This window comes from Phocoena phocoena, chromosome 3 (genome assembly GCF_963924675.1).
Source record: "Phocoena phocoena chromosome 3, mPhoPho1.1, whole genome shotgun sequence".
NCBI classification, from domain to species: Eukaryota; Metazoa; Chordata; class Mammalia; order Artiodactyla; family Phocoenidae; genus Phocoena; species Phocoena phocoena.
In genome coordinates, this window is record NC_089221.1 from 46,497,097 (window position 1) to 46,521,133 (window position 24,037).

Here is a 24,037-nt window from a genome sequence, read left to right on the forward strand (position 1 = left end):
TGCAAATGGAAATGAAAATAAAGCTGGAGTAGCAATTCTCATATCAGACAAAATAGACTTTAAAATAAAGACTACTAGAACAGACAAAGAAGGACATTACATAATGATCAAGGGATCGATCCAAGAAGAAGATATATCAATTGTAAATATTTATGCACACAACATAGGAGCACCTCAATACATAAGGCAAATACTGACAGCCGTAAAAGGGGAAATAGACAGTAAAACATTCATAGTAGGGGACTTTAACACCCCACTTTCACCAATGGACAGATCATCCAAAATGAAAATAAATAAGGAAACACAAGCTTTAAATGATACATTAAACAAGATGGACTTAATTGATATTTATAGGACATTCCATCCAAAAACAACAGAATACACATTTTTCTCAAGTGCTCATGGAACATTCCTTAGGATAGATCATATCTTGGGTCACAAGTCAAGCCTTGGTAAATTTAAGAATACTGAAATTGTTTCAAGTATCTTTTCCGACCACAACGCTATGAGACTAGATATCAATTACAGGAAAAGATCTGTAAAAGATACAAACAAATGGAGGCTAAACAATACACTACTTAATAACAAAGTGATCACTGAAGAAATCAAAGAGGAAATTAAAAAATACCTAGAAACAAATGACAATGGAGACACGATGACCCAAAATCTATGGAATGCAGCAAAAGCAGTTCTAAGAGGGAAGTTTATAGCAATACAATCCTACCTTAAGAAACAGGAAACATCTCGAATAAACAACCTAACCTTGCACCTAAAGCAATTAGAGAGAGAAGAACAAAAAAAATCCCCAAAGTTAGCAGAAGGAAAGAAATCATAAAAATCAGATCAGAAATAAATGAAAAAGAAATGAACGAAATGATAGCAAAGATCAATGAAACTAAAAGCTGGTTCTTTGAGAAGATAAACAAAATTGATAAACCATTATCCAGACTCATCAAGAAAAAAAGGGAGAAGACTCAAATCAATAGAATTAGAAATGAAAAAGGAGAAGTAACAACTGACACTGCAGAAATACAAAAGATCATGAGAGATTACTACAAGCAACTATATGCCAATAAAATGGACAACCTGCAAGAAATGGACAAATTCTTAGAAATGCACAACCTGTCAAGACTGAATCAGGAAGAAACAGAAAATATGAACAGACCAATCACAGCACTGAAATTGAAACTGTGATTAAAAATCTTCCAACAAACAAAAGCCCAGGACCAGATAGCTTCACAGGCGAATTCTATCAAACATTTAGAGAAGAGCTAACACCTATCCTTCTCAAACTCTTCCAAAATATAGCAGAGGGAGGAACACTCCCAAACTCATTCTACGAGGCCACCATCACCCTGATACCAAAACCAGACAAGGATGTCACAAAGAAAGAAAACTACAGGCCAATATTACTGATGAACATAGATGCAAAAATCCTCAACAAAATACTAGCAAACAGAATCCAACAGCACATTAAACGGATCATACACCATGATCAAGTGGGGTTTACTCCAGGAATGCAAGAATTCTTCAATACACGCAAAACAATCAATGTGATAAACCATATTAACAAATAGAAGGAGAAAAACCATATGATCATCTCAATAGATGCAGAGAAAGCTTTCGACAAAATTCAACACCCATTTATGATAAAAACCCTGCAGAAAGTAGGCATAGAGGGAACTTTCCTCAACATAATAAACGCCATATATGACAAACCCACAGCCAACATCATCCTCAATGGTGAAAAACTGAAAGCATTTCCACTAAGATCAGGAACAAGACAAGGTTGCCCACTCTCACCACTCTTATTCAACATTGTTTTGGAAGTTTTAGCCACAGCAATCAGAGAAGAAAAGGAAATAAAAGGAATCCAAATTGGAAAAGAAGAAGTAAAGCTGTCACTGTTTGCAGATGACATGATACAATACATACAGAATCCTAAAGACGCTACCAGGAAACTACTAGAGCTAATCAATGAATTTGGTAAAGTAGCAGGATACAAAATTAATGCACAGAAATCTCTTGCATTCCTATACACTAATGATGAAAAATCTGAAAGTGAAATCAAGAAAACTCTCCCATTTACCACTGCAACAAAAAGAATAAAATATCTAGGAATAAACCTACCTAAGGAGACAAAAGACCTGTATGCAGAAAATTATAAGACACTGATGAAAGAAATTAAAGATGATACAAATAGATGGAGAGATATACCATGTTCTTGGATTGGAAGAATCAATATTGTGAAAATGACTATACTACCCAAAGCAATCTACAGATTCAATGCAATCCCTATCAAGCTACCACTGGTATTTTTCACAGAACTAGAACAAAAAATTTCACAATTTGTATGGAAACACAAAAGACCCCGAATAGCCAAAGCAATCTTGAGAACAAAAAATGGAGCTGGAGGAATCAGGCTCCCTGACTTCAGACTATACTACAAAGCTACAGTAATCAAGACAGTATGGTACTGGCACAAAAACAGAAAGATAGATCAATGGAACAGGATAGAAAGCCCAGAGATGAACCCACGCTCATATGGTCACCTCATCTTTGATAAAGGAGGCAGGAATGTACAGTGGAGAAAGGACAGCCTCTTCAATAAGTGGTGCTGGGAAAACTGGACAGGCATATGTAAAAGTATGAGATTAGATCACTCCCTAACACCATACACAAAAATAAGCTCAAAATAGATTAAAGACCTAAATGTAAGGCCAGAAACTATCGAACTCTTAGAGGAGAACATAGGCAGAACACTCTATGTCATAAATCACAGCAAGATCCTTTTTGACCCACCTCCTAGAGAAATGGAAATAAAAACAAAAATAAACAAATGGGACCTAATGAAACTTCAAAGCTTTTGCACAGCAAAGGAAACCATAAACAAGACCAAAAGACAACCCTCAGAATGGGAGAAAATATTTGCAAATGAAGCAACTGACAAAGGATTAATCTCCAAAATTTATAAGCAGCTCATGCAGCTCAATAACAAAAAAACAAATAAACCAATCCAAAAATGGGCAGAAGACCTAAACAGACATTTCTCCTAAGAAGATATACAGACTGCCAACAAACACATGAAAGAATGCTCAAGTTCATTAATCATTAGAGAAATGCAAATCAAAACTACAATGAGATATCATTTCACACCAGTCAGAGATGGCCATCATCAAAAAATTTAGAAACAATAAATGTTGGAGAGGATGTGGAGAAAATGCAACCCTCTTGCACTGTTGGTGGGAATGTAAATTGATACAGCCACTGTGGAGAAACAGTATGGAGGTTCCTTAAAAAACTACAAATAGAACTACCATATGACCCAGCAATCCCACTACTGGGCATATATCCTGAGAAAACCATAATTCAAAAGGAGTCATGTACCAAAATGTTCATTGCAGCTCTATTTACAATAGCCTGGAAATGGAAACAACCTAAATGTCCATCATCAGATGAATGGATAAAGAAGTGGCACATATATACAATGGAATATTACTCAGCCATAAAAAGAAACGAAATTGAGCTATTTGTAATGAGGTGGATAGACCTAGAGTCTGTCATACAGAGTGAAGTAAGTCAGAAAGAGAAATACAAATACCGTATGCTAACACATATATATGGAATTTAATAAAAAAAAATGTCATGAAGAACCTAGGGGTAAGACAGGAATAAAGACACAGATCTACTGAAGAATGGACTTGAGGATATGGGGAGGGGGAAGGGTAAGCTGTGACAAAGGGAGAGAGAGGCGTGGACATATATACACTACCAAACGTAAGGTAGATAGCTAGTGGGAAGCAGCCGCATAGCACAGGGAGATCAGCCCGGTGCTTTGTGACCGCCTGGAGGGGTGGGATAGGGAGGGTGGGAGGGAGGGAGACGTAAGAGGGAAGAGATACGGGAACATATGTATATGTATAACTGGTTCACTTTGTTATAAAGCAGAAACTAACACACCATTGTAAAGCTATTATACTCCAATAAAGATGTAAAAAAAATATTTTTTCTCTCTATAATAAGTATTTTACCATTGGATCAATACCACGAGGCTATGAAACCTGTTTCTAATCAACACCAGTGATATTTAACATTCAAAGTTTTCCTGAAAGATCAAATACCTTCTCTGGAGTAAAGAAAATAAATACTGCTTCTTCCAATTCCCCATTTGAATATTTACTTTGTTCAGATTATCTACAGAGATGAGACTGGAGAAAAATGCATTTTACAGTGATATGCATAAATGACGATTTTTTCCAATCAATCCCAAAACTGCATCTCAAATTTGAATAGGACACCGTGAGAGGGCATGGTATTTAGCACATTAGTGGATTATAGAGGTGACAGTGTGCATGTTATCTTGCATAATACGTATATTTGCATGGAGAATGTAATTTTACCCTTTGTTTTCACACATGGTTTTTATAAACAAAAGCCTGGCAAAAAGGGTATAGGCATATGCTTATTTATGAGTAAAAATATCAGATGATCTCAGGGAACACACAACATTTGTTTCTGACATGTCTATGCCACTCTCAAGTCACAGAGGCCAATAAAGAGATTCAAGATGAAAACGATGGTGTGAGTTTGATGTTTGGACTGGAGGCCAGAAGGAATAAGCCGGACTTGATTAGTAGGTTTTTGCCAAACAAGATGGCAAAAGGCTGATTTTTCTAAAAGATTCGATCTAAAATTTAAAAAGCTCAAACTCAGAATTGTTTTACTTGAGGTTTATTTCTTTTTAAAATTTATTTTTATTGAAGTATAGTTGATTTATGATGTGTTAATTTCTGCTGTACAGCAAAGTGATTCAGTTATACATATATACATTCTTTTTAAAAATACTTTTCCATTACGGTTTATCATAGAATACTGAATATAGTTCCCTGTTCTATACAGTAAGACCTTGTTGTTTATCCATTCTATACATAAAAGCTTACATCTGCTAACCTCAACTTCCCACTCCATCCCTCTCCCAATCGCCTCCCCCTTGGCAACCACAAGTCTGTTCTCTATGTCCATGATTCTGTTTCTGTTTCACAGATAGGTTCATTTGTGTCACTTTTTAGATTCCACTTATTAAGTGACATCATATGGTATTTGTCTTTCTCTTTGAGACTTACTTCACTTAGTATGATAATCTCTAGTGGCATCCATTTGCTGCAAATGGCATTATTTCATTCTTTTTTATGGCTGAAAATTTGTTAACAAAGGTTCTCAAACAGGTCCTAACATGGGGTTGCAGTGTTGGGAGTTAGAGGCAAAGCCTGTGGTGGCAAAGTGAGGTCCATACTTGCAGTAAATCTCTAAAAATAATGAGTGGTTCAAGTCATATATTTAACCTGTATATATGTTGACAACGAAAGTGTCTATTTTTGTAGTTGTTGGTAGACGTTAATATTTCTGAAAATTTCATCCAGGCTTCACTGTGATTGAGAATAAAATAAGTAAGCACGTGTTCCTTTCCTTGACATCCAGTTTTCAGGTGCTAATCTCAAACTGAGAGTATGGAGGGGACAGGAAGAGTAAAGCACAGGTCTCCCAGCTGGGCTGGGCGTGAGCATCAGATGCAGTCCTGCAAGGTTTCCCCTGGTTTTACTTTCTTTGTGTGCAAGGAAAATACCAACCTTACCACCAGGCTTTTGCTCTCTGAGACCACGTCTGAGCTCTTTTATTTCCAAAATGCAGTTTTCATCAAACCTTGGCTTCATTAAGCTAAAGCCCAAGAGAGGAAGAGCGTCTTGTTAACAAGGTGGAGGTGAGGATGTTTCTGTGTATATTTATTTCTTCTGTGACACAGAGCAACTAAGATTGCTCTGATAAGCCCACACTGGAACACTGGTAATTAATGGTGTGCCCCCGACTTCTTTGTTCTTTATATCGCAGACTGAGTGATCCCACTAAAATGTTAATCAGATCCCTAGGAGTCCCGGCTCAGCATCCTCCAATGCTTTCTATTGCACTCAGAATAAATACTCTGTCCTTACGGGGGCTTAAGGCCCTCCTCAGTGGATTTGGGCCCCTGAGGCCTCTCTGATCCCACCCTGTACCTCTCTCCCTCTGGCTCACTGTGCCTCGGCCTCTTTGTCCCCTGGCTGTTCCTTGAACATATGTTCAAGGAGTGCTTCCTCCTCAGGGACTTTGCATTTGTAGTTCCCTCTGCTGGAATATTCTTTACCCAGGTATCAGCTCAATGCCACCTTCACGGTGAGATATTCCCAGGCTACTCTATTTAAACTTGCCATCCTAATCTCCTAGCCTTTCCTAGCTTCCTATTGAGAGAAACTCTTGTACATTGTTGATGGGAATGTAAATTGGTACAGCCACTATGGAAAGCAGTGTGGAGGTTCCTCAAAAAATTAAGAATAAAACTACCATATGATCCAGAAATTCCACTTCTGGGTATATAATATCCAAAGGAAATGAAATCACTATCTGGAAGAGGTATCTGTACCAGCATGTTCATTGCAGCATTATTTACAATAGCGAAGACATGGAAACAACCTAAGTGTCCACTGACCAATGAATGGATAAAGAAAATATAGTATACACACACACACACACACACACACACACACACACACACACACACACACATATGGAATGGATATTATTCAGCTAAGAAAAAGAAGGAAATCCTGCTGCTTGTAATAACATGGATGAACCGTGAGGGCAATCACACTAAGTTCAATAAGTCAGAAAGAGAAAGACAAATACTGTATGATCTCACTTATATATGAAATCTAAAAAAAAAAAAAAAAACCTCATAGAGAACAGATCAGTGGTTGCCAGGGGTTGGGGAGTAGGGGGTGAGAGAAACAGGTAAAGGCGGTTACAGGGTAGAAATTTCCAGTTATAAGATGAATAAGTCCAGGAATATAACATAAAACATGGTGACTATAGTTAACAATACTGTATATTTGAACATTGCTAAGAGAGCGCATATATATATATATATATATATATATATATATGGATATTTATTTATTTATTCATTTATTTATGGCTGCATTGGGTCTTCATTGCTGCGCACAGGCTTTCTCAGTTGCATCGAATGGGGGCTTCTCTTCCTTGCGGTGCTCGGGCTTCTCATTGTGCTGGCTCCTCTTGTTGCGGAGCATGGGCTTTAGGCATGTGGACTTCAGTAGTTGTGGCACATGGGCTCAGTAGTTGTGGCTCATGGGCTGTAGAGGGCAGGCTCAATAGTTGTGGCGCACGGGCTTAGTTGCTCTGTGGCATGTGGGATCTTCCCAGACCAGGGCTCAAACCCATGTCCCCTGCATTGGCAGCCGGATTCTTAACCACTGCGCCACCATGGAAACCCCCAAGAGAGTACATTTTTAAAGTTCTCACCACACACACACAGATAGCTGTCACTATGTGAGGTGATGGATGTGTTCAAACCTTATTGTGGTAATCATTTTGCAATATATACATATATAAAATCATTACACTGTACATCTTAAACTTATACAATGTTTTATGTCAATGACATCTCAGTAAAGCTGGAAAAAATAAAGTTTCAATAAAAAAATAACTAAAATAAAATTCCCGCCGTAGTTTCCTAGCCTTTTCTAGCCTCCTTTTCTTTTTATTTTTCTCCATAGCATTCATTTACTTAGTTTGTTTATCATACTCTGCTCATTAGTATTTATCTCTGTAAGTGTAGGGATTTTTATCCAATTTGTTCATTAACATATGCTCAGCACCTAGACTAGTGCCTGGTACATAGTACTCAATAAATACTTGTATTATGAATACATTAACATCTTTACATGCAGCACTACTTACTATAGCCTGGTTATTATTTACCACGGTTACCTGTGTGGTTCTACTTCAAATGAACTCTATTATTACTATTATTTTATTTCAGCCAGGAATCAGTCACTTTTTTAAAGAAAGAACTAATGAAGTTTGATTAGTTCATTTGAAGAAATCATCTGGAAAAGCACATGGAATGCTGGACTGTTAAAAGACATTTTAATAGAATTTATCTTGAACATCCTCCTGTCTGCCCTCCAGTCAGCCATGGAATCAGAGATGGGATCCTGGTTTCATGGCACATGAAGGTTTTATAATTTTGAGAGTCTGTTTTGAGAAAAATAATACCCCTCAAATTCCTACTTCTGCAAATTTTACAAAACCTATAATTATGTACAGTGGCCAGTAAGCTTCCTTTCTAGAACTTAGAATGGGCCTGAGACAGTGAAAGGCTCTAAGCTTGATCATCATCAGTTTCACAATAAATTTGCCTTTGAGGCTGTGATAGAACAGGAAAGGACAGAAAAACAATGGAATGGCTGAAAATGGGAATGTGGTACTGTATTTTTTCCTAAAAGGTATCTTATTATTTCAGATTAGTTTTTTCCTCATTCTTTTTTGTCTTTATTTTTTTGATACCCAAAATTTCCAAAGCATACTTATATTTTTCATAACTTTTCTTGCTATTTGCACATGTTCATTCTTCCAGATGAGTGATTCCACCAGGTAGGATACTAGAATCACTTGAAGGTCTTAGAGGGATATGCTTTAAACCATATGTCTCCACAGGGATTATGATTTTCTGTTTGAGAGGTGGGTTTTTAAAATGTGGTTCTCAATCTCGTTCCTGGCTATTCATGTATTTAGACTTATTAGGAATTAATTTTCAAATGGCTTAATTGGATGAATAAGAATTATCAAATAATAAATCCTTTGTGAAAATACCATTTAAATATCATATATTAAGTAGATTAAAGTCTAGGTAAGTTTAAAATAACTGAAAACAAAAACTGTAATAATTCTACCAAAACTGCCTTTAAAAATATAACCTAGGGTACAGAAATAGAAAGCAACAATGAGAAGATGGCAGAGTAGAAGGACGTGTTCTCACCCCCTCTTGTGAGAACACCAGAATCACAACTAGCTGCTGGACAATCATTGACAGGAAGACACTGGAACTCACCAAAAAAGATATTGCACATCCAAAGACAAGGGAGAAGCCACAATGAGACAGTAGGAGGGGCACAATCACAGTAATAGCAAATCCCATAACAGCTGGGTGGGTGACTCACAGACTGGAGAACACTTATACCATAGAAGTCCACCCACTGGAGTGAAGGTTCTGAGCCCCATGTCAGGCTTCCCAATCTGGGGGTCCAGCAATGGGAGGAAGAATTCCTAGAGAATCAGACTTTGAAGCCTAGTGGGATTTCATTGCAGGACTTCAACAGGACTGGGGGAAAGAGAGACTCCTCTCTTGGAGGGCACACACAAAGTAGTGTGCTCATTGGAACCCAGGGGAAGGAGCAGTGACCCCAGGGGAGACTGAACCAGACCTACCTGCTAGTGTTGGAGGGTCTCCTGCAGAGATGGGCTTGGCTGTGGCTCACCATGGGGACAAGGACACTGGCAGCAGAAGTTCTAGGAAGTACTCCTTGGCATGAGCCCTCCCAGAGTCTGTCATTAGCCCCACCAAGGAGCCCAGGTAGGCTGCAGTGTTGGGTTGCCTCAGGCCAAACAACCAACAGGAAGGGAACCCAGCCCCACCCATCAGCAGTCAAGTGGATTAAAGTTTTACTGAGCTCTGCCCACCAGAGCAACAGTCAGCTCTACCCACCACCAGTCCCTCCCATCAGGAAACTTACACAAGCCTCTTAGATAGCCTCATCCACCAAAGGGCAGACAGCACAACCAAGAAGAACTACAATCCTACAGCCTGTGAAACAAAACCACATTCACAGGAAGATAGACAAGATGAAAAGGCAGAAGGCTATGTGCCAGATGAAGGAACAAGATAAAACCCCAGAAAAACGACTAAATGAAGTGGAGATATGAAACCTTCCAGAAAAAGAATTCATTATAATGATAGTGAAGATGATCCAGGACCTCGGAAAAAGAATGGAGACAAAGATCAAGAAGATGCAAAAAACATTTAACAAAGACCTAGAAGAACTAAAGAATAAACAAACAGAGATGAATAATATAATAAAGAAATGAAGACTACACTAGAAGGAATCAATAGCAGAATAACTGAGGAAGAAGAATGGATAAGACACCTGGAAGACAATGGTGGAACTCACTGCTGTGGAACAGAATAAAGAAAAAGAAAAAGAAAAAAAGAATGAGGGCTTCCCTGGTAGTGCAGTGGTTGAGAGTCCACCTACTGATGCAGGGGACACGGGATTGTGCCCCATTCTGGGAAGATCCCACAGGCTGCGGAGTGGCTGGGCCCATGAGCCATGGCCACTGAGCCTGCGCATCCGGAGCCTGTGCTCTGCAATGGGAGAGGCCACAACAGTGAGAGGCCCATGTACCACACACACACACACACACACACACACACACACACACACAAAAGAATGAAAACAAATGAAGACAGGCTAAGAGACCTCTGGGACAAAATTAAGTGCAACAACATTCGCATTATAGGGGTCCCAGAAGAAGAGGAGAGAGAGAAAGGACCAGAGAAAATATTTGAAGAGATTATAGTTGAAAACTTCCCTGACATGGGGAAGGAAATAGTTACCCAAGTCCAGGAAGTGCAGAGAGTCTCATACAGGATAAACCCAAGGATAAACACATGGAGGCACATAGTAATCAAACTGGCAAAACTTAAAGACAAAGAAAAATTATTGAAAGCAGCAAGGGAAAAAAGACAAATAACATACAAAGGAACTCCCATAAGGTTAACAGCTGATTTCCCAGCAGAAACACTACAAGCCAGAAGGGAGTGGCATGATATACTTAAAGTGATGAAAGCGAAGAAGCTACAACCAAGATTACTCTACCTGGCAAGGATTTCATTCAGATTCGATGGAGAAATCAAAGCTTTACAGACAAGCAAAAGCTAAGAGAATTCAGCACCACAAAACCAGCTCTACAACAAATACTAAAGGAATTTCTCTAAGTGGGAAACACAAGAGAAGAAAAGGACCTTCAAAAACAACCCAAAACAATTCAGAAAATGGTCACAGGAACATACATATAGATAATTACCTTAAACGTTAATGGATTAAATGCTCCAACCAAAAGACACAGGCTTGCTGAATGGATACAAAAACAAGACCCATATATATGCTGTCTACAAGAGACCCACTTCAGACCTAGGGACACATACAGATGGAAAGTGAGGGGATGGAAAAAGATATTCAATGCAAATGGAAATCAAAAGAAAGCTGGAATAGCAATACTCATATCAGATAAAATAGAGTTTAAAATAAAGAATGTTACAAGAGACAAGGAAGGACACTACATAATGATCAAGGGATCAATCCAAGAAGAAGATATAACAGTTATAAATATATATGCACCCAACATAGGAGCACCTCAATACATAAGGCAACTGCTAACAGCTATAAATGAGGAAATCGACAGTAACAAAATAATAGTGGGGGACTTTAACACCTCACTTATACCAATAGAGAGATCATCCAAAATGAAAATAAATAAGGAAACAGAAGCTTCAAATGACACAATGGACCAGATAGATTTAATTGATATTTATAGGACATTCCATCCAAAAACAGAAGATTACACTTTCTTCTCAAGTGTGCATGGAACATTCTCCAGGATAGATCACATCTTGGGTCACAAATCAAGACTCCATAAATTTAAGAAAACTGAAATCATATCAAGCTTCTTTTCTGACCACAACATTATGAAATTAGAAATGAATTACAGGGAAAAAAACGTAAAAAACACAAACACATGGAGGCTAAACAATGAATTACTAAATCACCAAGAGATCACTGAAGAAATCAAAAAGCAAATCAAAAAATACCTACAGATGAATGATAATGTAAACCCGATGATCCAAAACCTATGGGATGCAGCAAAAGCAGTTGTAAGAGGGAAGTTTATAGTTATACAAGCCTAACTCAAGAAATAAGAAAAATCTCAAATAAACAATCTAACCTTACACCCAAAGGAACTAGAGAAAGAAGAATAAACAAAACCCAAAGTTAGCAGAGGGAAAGAAATCATAAAGATCAGAGCAGAAATAAATGAAATAGAAACAAAGAAAACAATAGCAAAGATCAATAAAACTAAAAGCTGGTTCTTTGAGAAGATAAACAGAATTGATAAACCTTTAGCCAGACTCAACAAGAAAAAGAGGGAGAGGACTCAAGTCAATAAAATTAGAAATGAAAAAGAAGTTACAACAGACACCGCAGAAATATAAAGCATCCTAAAGACTACTATTCTATGCCAATAAAATGGAAAACCTGGAAGAAATGGACAAATCCTTAGAAAGGTGTAACCTTCCAAGACTGAACCAGGAAGAAATAGAAAATATGAACAGAACAATCACAAGTAATGAAATTGAAAGTGTGATTAAAAATCTTCCAACAAACAAAAGTCCAAGACCAGATGGCTTCACACGTGAATTCTATCAAACATTTAGAGAAGAGCTAACACCCATCCTTCTCAAACCCTTCCAAAAATTGCAGAGGAAGGAACACTCCCAAACTCATTCTGAGACCACCATCACTCTGATACCAAAACCAGACAAAGATACTACAAAAAAAGAAAATTACAGATCAATATCACTGATGAATACCTATTCAAAAATCCTCAATAGAATACTAGCAAACAGAATCCAACAAGAGATTAAAAGGATCATATACCATGATCAAGTGGGATTTATCCCAGGGATGCAAGGATTCTTCAATATAAGCAAATCAATCAATGTGATAAACCATCTTAACAAATTGAAGGATAAAAACCATATGATCATCTCAATAGAGGAAGAAAAACCTTCTCACAAAATTCAACACCCATTTATGATAAAAACTCTCCAGAAAGTGGGCATAGAGGGAAGCTACCTCAACATAATAAAGGCCATATACGACAAAACCCACAGCAAACATCATTCTCAATGGTAAAAACCTGAAAGCATTTCCTCTAAGATCAGGAACAAGACAAGGATGTCCACGCTCACCACTATTATTCAACATAGTTTTGGAAGTCCTAGACAGAGCAACCAGAGAAGAAAAAGAAATAAAAAGAATACAAAGTGGAAAAGAAGAAGTAAAACTGTCACTGTTTGCAGATGACATGATACTATATATAGAGAATCCAAAAAATGTTGCCAGAAAACTACTAGAGCTAATCAATGAATTTGGTAAAGTTGCAGGATACAAAATTAATGCACAGAAATCTCTTGCATTCCTATACACTAACAACGAAAGACCAGAAAGAGAAATTAAGGAAACAATCCCATTCACCATTGCAAGAAAAAGAATAAAATACCAGGATTATACCTACCTAAGGAGGTAAAAGACCTGTGCTCAGAAAACTGTAAGACACTGATGAAAGAAATCAAAGATGACAAAGATGGAGAGATATACCATGATCTTGGATTGGAAGAATCAACATTGTAAAAATGACTATACTACCCAAAGCAATCTACAGATTCAATGAAATCCCTATCGAGCTACCACTGGTATTTTTCACAGAACTAGAACAAAAAATTTCACAATTTGTATGGAAACACAAAAGACCCCGAATAGCCAAAGCAATCTTGAGAACAAAAAACGGAGCTGGAGGAATCAGACTCCCTGACTTCAGACTATACTACAAAGCTACAGTGATCAAGACAATATGGTACTGGCACAAAAACAGAAACATAGATCAATGGAACAAGATAGAAAGCCCAGAGATAAACCCATGCACCTATGGTCAACTAATCTACGACAAAGGAGGGAAGGATATACAATGGAGAAAAGACAGTCTCTTCAATAAGTGGTGCTGGGAAAACTGGACAGTTACATGTAAAAGAATGAAATTACAACACTTCCTAACACCATACACAAAAATAAACTCAAAATGGTTAAAGACCTAAATGTAAGACTGGACACTGTAAAACTCTTAGAGGAGAACATCGGAAGAACAAACTTTCACATAAATCACAGCAAGATCTTTTTTGATCCATCTCCTAGAGTAATGGAAATAAAAACAAAAATAAACAAATGGGACCTAATGAAACTTAGAAGGTTTTGTGCAACAAAGGAAACCAGAGCAAAGGAAACAAGAAGAAAAGACAACCCTCAGAATGGGAGAAAATATTTGCAAATGAATCAACAGACAAAGGATTAATCTCCAAAATATATAAACAGCTCATGTAGCTCAATATTAAAAAAACAAACAACCCAATCCAAAAATGGGCAGAAGACCTAAATAGACATTTCTCCAAAGAAGACATACAGAGGGCCAAGAAGCACATGAAAAGCTGCTCAACATCACTAATTATTAGAGAAATGCAAATCAACACTAGAATGAGGTATCACCTCACACCATTTAGAATGGGCATCATCAGAAAAGCTACAAACAATAAATGCTGGAGAGGGTGTGGAGAAAAGGGAACCCTCATGCACTGTTGGTGTGGATGTAAACTGATACAGCCACTATGGAGAACAGTATGGAGGTTCCTTAAAAAACTAGAAATAGAATTACCATATGATCCAGCAATCCCATTATTGGGCATATACTCAGAGAAAACCATAATCAAAAAGACACATGCGGGCTTCCCTGGTGGCACAGTGGTTGAGAGTCCGCCTGCTGATGCAGGGGACACGGGTTCGTTGCCTCGGTCCGGGAGGATCCCACATGCCGCGGAGCGACTGGGCCCGTGAGCCATGTCTGCTGAGCCTACGCGTCCAGAGCCTGTGCTCCGCAACGGGAGAGGCCACAACAGTGAGAGGCCAGCGTACCGCCAAAAAAAAAAAAAAAAAGACACATGCACCCCAATGTTCACTGCAGCACTATTTACAATAGCCAGGTCATGGAAGCAACCTAAATGCCCATCGACAGACGAATGGATAAAGAAGATGTGGTACATATATACAATGGAATACAACTCAGCCATAAAAAGTAACGAAATTTGGTCATTTGTTGAGACGTGGATGGATCTAGAGACTGTCATACAGAGTGAAGTAAGTCAGAAAGAGAAAAACAAATATCGTATATTAACACATGTATGTGGAACCTAGAAAAATGGTACAGATGAACCGGTTTGCAGGGCAGAAGATGAGACAAAGATGTAGAGAACAAACGTACGGACACCAAGGGGGGAAAGATGCAAGGGGGTGGGGATGGTGGTGTCATGAACTGGGCGATTGGGATTGACATGTATACACTGATGTGTATAAAATTGATGACTAATAAGAACCTGTTGTATAAAAAAATAAATAAATAAAAATAAATAAATAAATGTAACCTAGGACTTCCCTGGTGGTGCAGTGGTTAAGAATCCGCCTGCCAATGCAGGGGACATGGGTTCGAGCCCTGGTCTGGGAAGATCCCACATGCCGCAGAGCAAATAAGCCCGTGTGCCACAACTACTGAGCCTGTACTCTAGATCCAGCATGCCACAACTACTGAAGTCTGTGTGCCTAGAGCCTGTGCTCCATAGCAAGAGAACTGCAATGAGAAGCCCCTGCACTGCAACGAAGAGTAGTCCCTGCACTGCAACGAAGAGTAGCCCCTGCTCACCGCAACTAGAGAAAGCTCGCGTGTAGCAGTGAAGACCCACACAGCCAAAAATAAATAAATAAAATTTAAAAAGTATATAATCCAAATCTGATTCTTTTCCACTACTGAATATGAAAACTTATACACCATGTTTTTCTCTAGGTGTGGACTCTCCCTCAAACAGGTCAGGAAACAATTCACCAAGCCATACTATTAAATCTATTTTGGAGAAATGATATCACTCAGTTTCCAACCTCAGTGATCCAAACAGATGGGTTTTTCCATTTTAATGGAAGTGGAACAAACAGAGAAGGGCTTCAGAGAGCAGTGTGGCCTGAATTAGATACCATTTCTTCAATTCTACCAAGGGAAAGCAATTGTAGTAATATTGTCCTATGATGGTCATAAACAATCACACTCTTTCACAATTCTTTAAAAATATATCACAGAGAATAAAAAGAAAGATGTAAATGCCCACAGCAAACTGCCTACATATCATTGTGTTATAGGACCATTGATATTTGCTTTCCTTTGTGATTTCTTACACTGGATGTGCTTACAAATGATCCTTCAAATGTTTTATGACATTGGGATGGACTGTCGAAGAGCTGTGGGGTCGATCCACTTCAGTAACGATTTTGAAGAGTAAAGATATTTTTTATATTTCCTTGAAATGGTTTTATATGTAATCCTGACTAAAGACAAAACAATCTTGGAAAAGCATAGAATTCGATAATCAGGACCGTGAATGTGGCAACTTATGCTTGCCATCTGCCAAATTTCATTCTCTGCTTACTCCTAGGCAGACAAGAAGTGCTGGTCTCTAGATTTCTCTTGCAATTAGATTTGGTCACGTAACTGGATGTGAGCAGAAATCCCGCGTGCCACTTCCAGGACTGGCTCATAACTCCTCCCACATGCCTGGCTGTGTGCTCTTTCTCCTTCTGCCAGCTGGATGCCAAAGGTTCTGCAGCCACGAACGATGGTGGGAACACAAGATGGAAGGATCCTGGTCCCCAAATGACAACAAGGAGGAGAGCTGCCCTGTCTTCCTGAACACCACCCTAGATAGTTACTTGATGAAAAATGAACTCACTTTTTAAAAAACACTCAGTTTTGGGGGGTTTATTTGTTTTCACAATAACATCTAACGCACTACATTACACCAAACTAAGTTGGCAGTACTGAAAACGTATTAAACTGTCAACATTCACATGCAATCTACCTCTGGACTAAAAAAAAAAAAAGTGCCACATAGATGCCCAAGTGAAACCCACTGCCTCTTTAATTCTACCGTCTTCACACTTGGTTGAGATTCCCCCCACACCCCGCCATCTTCCTTGATCGCACTTATTTTCATGAAGACATTTCTTATCATCCAGTGCTGAAGAAGTGTTAGAGAATAAGTTTATAACCATTACACACAGTGGTGGCTGTTCTGTAAAGAGCGAAAGCCAGCCTCATTCTGTCCTTCCTTGATGACAATCCGGAAAGCTAGAAAGGACCAGCTGAACATGAGTTTGTCTTGGGATCACAGAAGGGATACAGGACAAGGAGTTGCCTTTCCCCTGGATTTGGATCCATGCTCCACTGGAGTCAATGAGGTCTCAGAAACACCAGATCAAATTAGGCTTGCCTTGCTTAGAATGGGATTCCAGACCAAAATGACATTCTGAATGTGTACATTTTGAAGAGTACAGCCAGAGACTACAAAAAAATTCTAGAAATATTTCATAGCTTAGTCAAATCTGGAACAGAACCACTCTTCACCGTTTTCTACCCCATTTGAAATAGAATTAGATCTGAGTTGATTCTTCAGACTGGGAATGATGATATAAGTTAAATCAGATGCCTAAAGCCATCCTTCCTGTTCTGAACTCATAGACGAAATGCCCTTCTAGAGCCAGATAGGTTTTTCTAGAAGGAGGAAAGGAAGTTACCTGGGACATTCTCTGGGCTGTATGGCTTCTAAAATAATGGAGTACTGTCTAGTTTGGGCTTCTTTCCCTTCACTGAGTGTCAATGTATTTCTGGTATGAAAAATATTTCATTGTCACCCTAGAGATCAAACTCAAATGATCAATACATACTGAAGGTGATGAAGTAGGTACAGAAACGAGTCTATCGATTCCACAGATATTCATCAACCGCCTAGTACTGCCAGATATCATGGAAGAAATGGAGTGCTCTGAGAAGGCACGAGGACTGTAGTAGTTGCACTGAATTTCTGCTCCTAAATTAAAATGAGACTTTTTTCCTTCAGGACAACCAAACTCCTGGTGAGACTGTTCATAAGTCCTATTGACTTGCCAAGTCCATAGTTAAGAAAAATGCATGGCTGTCACTGCTGACCTCCTTTGCTTTGACATTATGTTTTTTTAAAAAGTCAAGTTTTACTTCTTTAGCCATAAAAATTCCTTTCATTTTTATGCAATGATAGATCCCAAATATTTAGATATAATCATCCATTTGTGCCAACTGGCCTCTTTTCTGGATGGATTCTGATATTCAACTGTGTATATTTAGTCTTTCTTTTTCCTTTTTGGTAGAATTTATATTCCTTTTAAAAAATGATTTATGCTTTTTTAATGAGGAGTCCAAAATGGTACATGGAGCTCTAAGTACAGTGTAAACAAGGACATTTGTAATGGGACAACCTTTCAATCTAGCAAAAGTTTCTCTAACTGGCTATAGATGGTCATGCCAGAATCCTCAGATATATTATTTCCTAATAGGAACTGTAATTGTTTTGATTCCTGTTATGTAAAATATTTAGTACTTCATTGTACCACCATAGTGTAAATATGTAAATAAACCTTAATCTCCAGCCTGCCTATACAAAATCAGTACCACTGGTAGATAATCTAATTTAAAATGTGTTTACCTTCACAGAATAGATATCTTATAAAATAAATCCTATTCTTTTGCATACATTAAGCTACTAAGAGAGTCTAAAAAAGAACAGATGTCAGTTGTTTAAACTTATGTTGGAAGAAAAAAACCCAAACGTGATTACATACTTTGCTGATCTTTAAAATTTAATTTTGACCAAATTTTGAAAATAGGCCTAGAGATACCTATACTTCTTGAAATCCAAATCGGAGTTTTTCTAAGCATTCATTCAGTTGAGGGTTTTTTGTTTTATTTTTTATTTCATTATTATTATTTTTTGCTTTTTTCCCTATCTTTAGAACTTAAAAAAATCTTAATGTGATTTTTTTACACCTCTTTTTCTTTTCCTGTAAGTTTAGACCTAGAAATCAAATTTGAGAAGAGGAAAAAAATCCACACCACATTTATGCTTATTCTGTTCTTGGTTTCCTTGTACACACCTGTCCTTTAAACTTGCAATGTAATTATGAGTTTGAATACTATGTTTTTGTTTTGCAGTACGCGGGTCTCTCACTGTTGTGGCCTCTCCCCTTGCGGAGCACAGGCTCCGGACGCACAGGCTCAGCAGCCATGGCTCACGGGCCCAGCCGCCCCGCGGCATGTGGGATCTTCCCGGACCGGGGCACGAACCCATGTCCCCTGCATCGGCAAGCGGACTCTCAACCACTGCGCCACCAGGGAAGCCCAAGTTTGAATACTATGTTTGCCACCAATCCCACTAACGTACTTGGGCCCCCAGGCTACATGGAAATAATCTCTCAGGATGCTGTAGCCATTTGCCATGTCCCTGAGCTCCATCTGTGGCTTTTGATGACCTGTACTATGATGAGCCTTCCTGGGGAAAAAAAAGAATTTCTCCCAAAGGACCCTCCTTAACTGTGCCTCTCCTCTGCAGTCCCACATCGTTTTCTAAAGCCCTTTCATTGTCAGGGTTCAGTGGAATTCACACAGTGACCCCGGGCAATGGCAGTGGGGGTGAGGGCTGTGGATGTTTATCCTCATTTGCGAAAAGAAAACTGAGACTCAGGAAGGAGGGCAATGGTTTATTTGGAGTCTCATTGATTTAAGTGACTGGATTATGACTTAAAACAAAATACTCTGATCTTTGGACTAAAGATTTAAATGGAGGATTGTACCACTGGATTCGTTTTAATTTCATAAAGCTTGAAACCTAGACAAATTCTTATTTTATTGTCCCCTATGTGAGATGTTATCTAGCTGCCTTGAGCATAACCTTCAAAATCTTTGTGTAGAACATGACATTTTGCTGAAATGAACGGATATGTTTACATGTCTCTAAATAATAGTATGACAAAAACTTGAAAGGAATTAAAGTAAGGGTCCTCCACTCTGGTAACTTTGCTAATCACCCTGACCACACTGTAATGCCTTGAATGTTTGGTAAATGCTTAATAATAATTGGGGGAAGATGTAGCCAACAACCATGTGGTTAAAATTACTTAAATACAATACAGACCAGTTCTGCGAGACAAAGGGGTTCTAATTTCATACTAGCAGGAGTATATGACAAAAAAGAAATGTATTTCTCTCTAGCATAAAGATAAGAACTGACCCTGGGCTATAGTACTGGGTTGGGAATGGGAACACCAAGTTTGAGTTCTAACACTGTTACTGACTAGTTGTGACATTGGCAAGCCGCTTGACTTTTCTGGGATTTAGTAATTTTATCAATAAAAGAAAAAGGTTGACTACCAGTCACTCTCAATTATTGGTCTGCATACCACTTCAGAAAGACTGTTAATAATACAGATTCTTAGGTCTCCTTCTGGATACTCTGAGTCAGTAGATCTAGGTATTTTTAAAAAGCTGTCCAGGCGATTTGATGTCTTGGCAAGTTAGGAAGACCAGATTTGTCTCCAAGATCTCTTCCAGCCTGAACATTTCTGATTTCAGCTGCACAGCACTGAACTCAGCTTGTATTCCTGGACTCCACCCTCACTCGTGAGGCAGGGTATCCAGAGCCAGTGCTGTTCTCAACCCAACTGTCATATCAGCTTCCTAGGTGGTGTCCTGCCCACTGGTCTGCTGTGTTACTCCATTCTCTACACTGCTGTTGGGATTTTGTGCATAGTTGAATGGAAGGAAGAAACAAGGGAAGAAGGGAAGAGGGGTAGAGGAGGAAGGAGGGGGCCAGAGATAACGTGGTGTGGTGGGAAAATGTGATTATGTTACTTCCTTGGATAACCACTCTTGCCTATAAAACTATATGAAAATTCTTTGTCATGGCATTTGAATTTCTTTAAAATCTGGTCCCAACTCCCTCCCAAACCTCATCTCTGGTCCCTCCAAAGATACTTTTCCTCACGCTGTACTCAATATCCAGAGTATACTGTGCTGATGATGAAGTTTTATGGGAGCCCCACCTATTTCTACCCATGCAATCTTTCTTACTCTTCAAAGCTCCACATGGACTAAACAATGGCTAATATGCCTCCAATTCTTGCTCCTGCAATTCCAAACAACTTATTCGGGTCCTCAATAAAGCATTATTTTGGAGTACTGCAACAGGCTTCAGAAACATCTCTCCACTTATCAGCTGCCCCTCCCCAGCTATTTGAGGTTGGGAGGCTACCTACATACCACTTCCTTTAATTAGCATAATAAAAATAAGATTTACATGGTGCTTTATTTTTTACCAAATGCTTTTTGTATCTATTATTTCATTTGCTCTTGATAACACTTCTGTGAGATGCATATTATTGTCACTCCCTATTTTATAGATGATGAAACTGCAGCTCAGAAAAATTTAATAAGTTGCTGATTAATGACGGAGCTGAGATTTGAATCTAGATCCTGTGAACTTAAATCTTGTGCTTCCCCTATACTGTCTACCAAGGCAAATAGCAGGTGCTCAATAAATGCATATTAAATGACTGAGTGCATGAATGACAGGGGAGAGGAGGCATCCTGGCGCTGTGGGAAAATAATGGTCTTTGATGACAGAGAAACCTGTTTGCATCTTGAATTCACCACTTGCTGGTTGGACAACATTGAACAACTTAATCTGCCTGAGCTTCTCTTTCCTCATCTATCGCATGAAGAAATAATACTCTGTCTGTGTGTGTGTGTGTGTGTGTGTGAGTGCCATCGTATAAAATTTGTAAATGCACCCTTCCAGTGCATGCACAGAGCAAGTACTCATTATATGCTGGCTTTTTACTCTGCGTGAGAGGCAGTCATTCTGTTGACTGTGCCTGAGTTCTGTGCACATGCCTACCCGTGGTGGGTATGTTTGTTCCTGAGAATTTAACCTCTCATCTTCAGGGAAAAACATTAAAAGGCACTACATCCTGGTGGTTAAGAACACATGTGGCATATATATACACAATGGAGTATTAGTCAACCATAATAAAGAATGAAATAATACCACTTGCAGCAACATGGATGGACCTAGAGATTAATTATCATACTAAGTGAAATAAGCCAGACAAAGACAAATATCATATGATATCACTTATATGAGGAGTCTAAACATATGATACATATGAACTTATATACAAAACAGACATAGACCCACAGACATAGAAAACAAGCTTATAGTTACCAAAAGGGAAATGGAGGGGGGAAGGATAAATTAGGAGTTTGGGATTAACAGATAAATACTACTACATATCAAATAGATAACCAACAAGGACCTACTATATAGCACAGGGAACTCAACTCAGTATTTTGTAATAACCTATAAGGGAAAAGAATCTGATTCAGAAAAAAGAATCTGAATCACGTTGCTGTACACGTGAAACTAGCACAACATTGTAAATCAACTATACTTCAATAAAAAAATAATTTAATTTAATTTTTAAAAAAAGAACGCATGATCTAGGCTGTCTGGGTTCAAAACTTGACTCTCTCTCTTATTGGCTGTTACTCAACCTCTCTATGCCTCACTTGCCTCTTCCATGAAATGGAAAAAAGTAGCATTTAGCTTGGTAGCTGGCATATGCTCAGTACTATGTAATTGCTGGCTCTTTCCTGTGCTGGGAGGCACTATGCTTATCACAAGGAGAGAATACTTGGCCTTTATGCTTCTCAACCAAATGTATTGGTAACTCTTGTAAAACAGGAACAAAAGGAACACTGTAACCTTGTCATTTCTATTTGGATTAGTAGATAATGGTAATTAGATGAGCATCTGGACAACACGTGAGAACTCACGTATCTATAGAAAAAAGAAATGGGAGTGTGCATTTTGTATTTAAACGCAATGAGATATCCGTTCTCATGGATTTATGAATGGAGTAGGAATAAAAGTCCTTTGACCTTCGTGGAACAGCTCCAGTTACTGCCTTTGATGCTCTCATCTGACATGACTGAATCTACCTCTTTTTTCCCTGCCCCACCACCAAACAGAAAGAACTGAAAGGAGAAAAAGGGCGCCATGCTTTAGAAAGTGTTTCCCGGAATCAGAGTTATTCCCTTTGAACACTATGTCACAGCCTCTATTTCACCTGAAAAATTTCAGACGTGTTCCACCATAGTTAAAAATTGTAATAATAAAAGTACACGCTACCGGTAATGCCAGAATATATCAAGCAAAATATAATCATCTCTTCCATTCTCCAGCCTTGTATATAGTGGGAAGGAAGAGCAAAGATATTTTTGACTATAAGATGGTAAGTAATGTGAGATCTGTGCCCTTGGGAATCACAAGAAACCTGCGCTATTTATTGCACAGAGATAATCTTTGGAACGGTGAAGATTAAGTTGCTTCTAGAAGGCCAGGTATTCCTGTTACCAAAATAAACACTGCTTAAGCAACAGCAAACAAGAGAGAGGAACCACAGAAGTAGGGTTTTCCCATCCTTGCTGGAGTTCTGTTTGGTAAAATAAAATAGGCAAACAATTTTGGGAGCCCAGTATTAAATCTACCGTCAGTGCTGTAACTGTTATGTGTTGCTATACGGATACTTTCTCCTGGATGCTTCACACTTTGGCTGATGTCCCTAGAAGACAGTGTGGTCTTCAACATCTTTCAAAGCTGATAACACTGATTACTCTGATGACATGTCTCCCACACTGGAGACCTGACTATCTGTCAAACTTTCTTTAACCCTGTTCTCTGCCACTGCATCCCTGATAGAATTAGAGCTGATATCCTAGCAGCTCCCAAAGGCAAGCCCTCCCAGACAGTCCTCAAGTGGGAGATTCACTGTCCATGGGGACCTTACTGCCCCTGTTCTATAGGCCTTTTAAGGATTACACAATAATAACAATAGACAATAACAATAAAGAATAGAGTATTCTCAGCATTTTAGATCCATTGTCTCATTTGATTTTTATTCCTATGCTGGAGAAAGAAATGGTGCTCAGAGAAGTAACTTGGCTGAAGTTCAATTTTTATCTATTATACATCATTGCTTCTCTAGGAACCAGCATTAAAAAATACTGATACAGTTAATGAAAACTAGGTCCCCCAAGTATCATATCTTAGTAGAAACAACATGGACTTTGGAATCAGATCTGGATTTGAAGAGGCTCTGTTCCCTGCCAGCTCTGGGACCTTAAGCAAAGCTCTCTAAGCCCGAGCTTCCACGCTTGTTGAAAAGGGATTATAAAGCACTCACATGTAGAAAACCAAAATGGGCTAATGAACATTAAAGCACCCAAGACAGTGTTTTGAAGGTGGTAAGTGTTCAATAAATGTTAATTCCCTTTTTAAGATGGTCGTAAT

The 24,037-nt window shown here is 38.6% G+C and overlaps 1 protein-coding gene across 4 annotated transcripts in view; it reads right to left on the minus strand.

Annotated features, from left to right (window-relative positions):
* PDE4D (phosphodiesterase 4D) overlaps window positions 1-24,037 on the minus strand; it is an 867,194-nt gene that overhangs the window by 229,433 nt on the left and 613,724 nt on the right. The window lies entirely within an intron of this gene.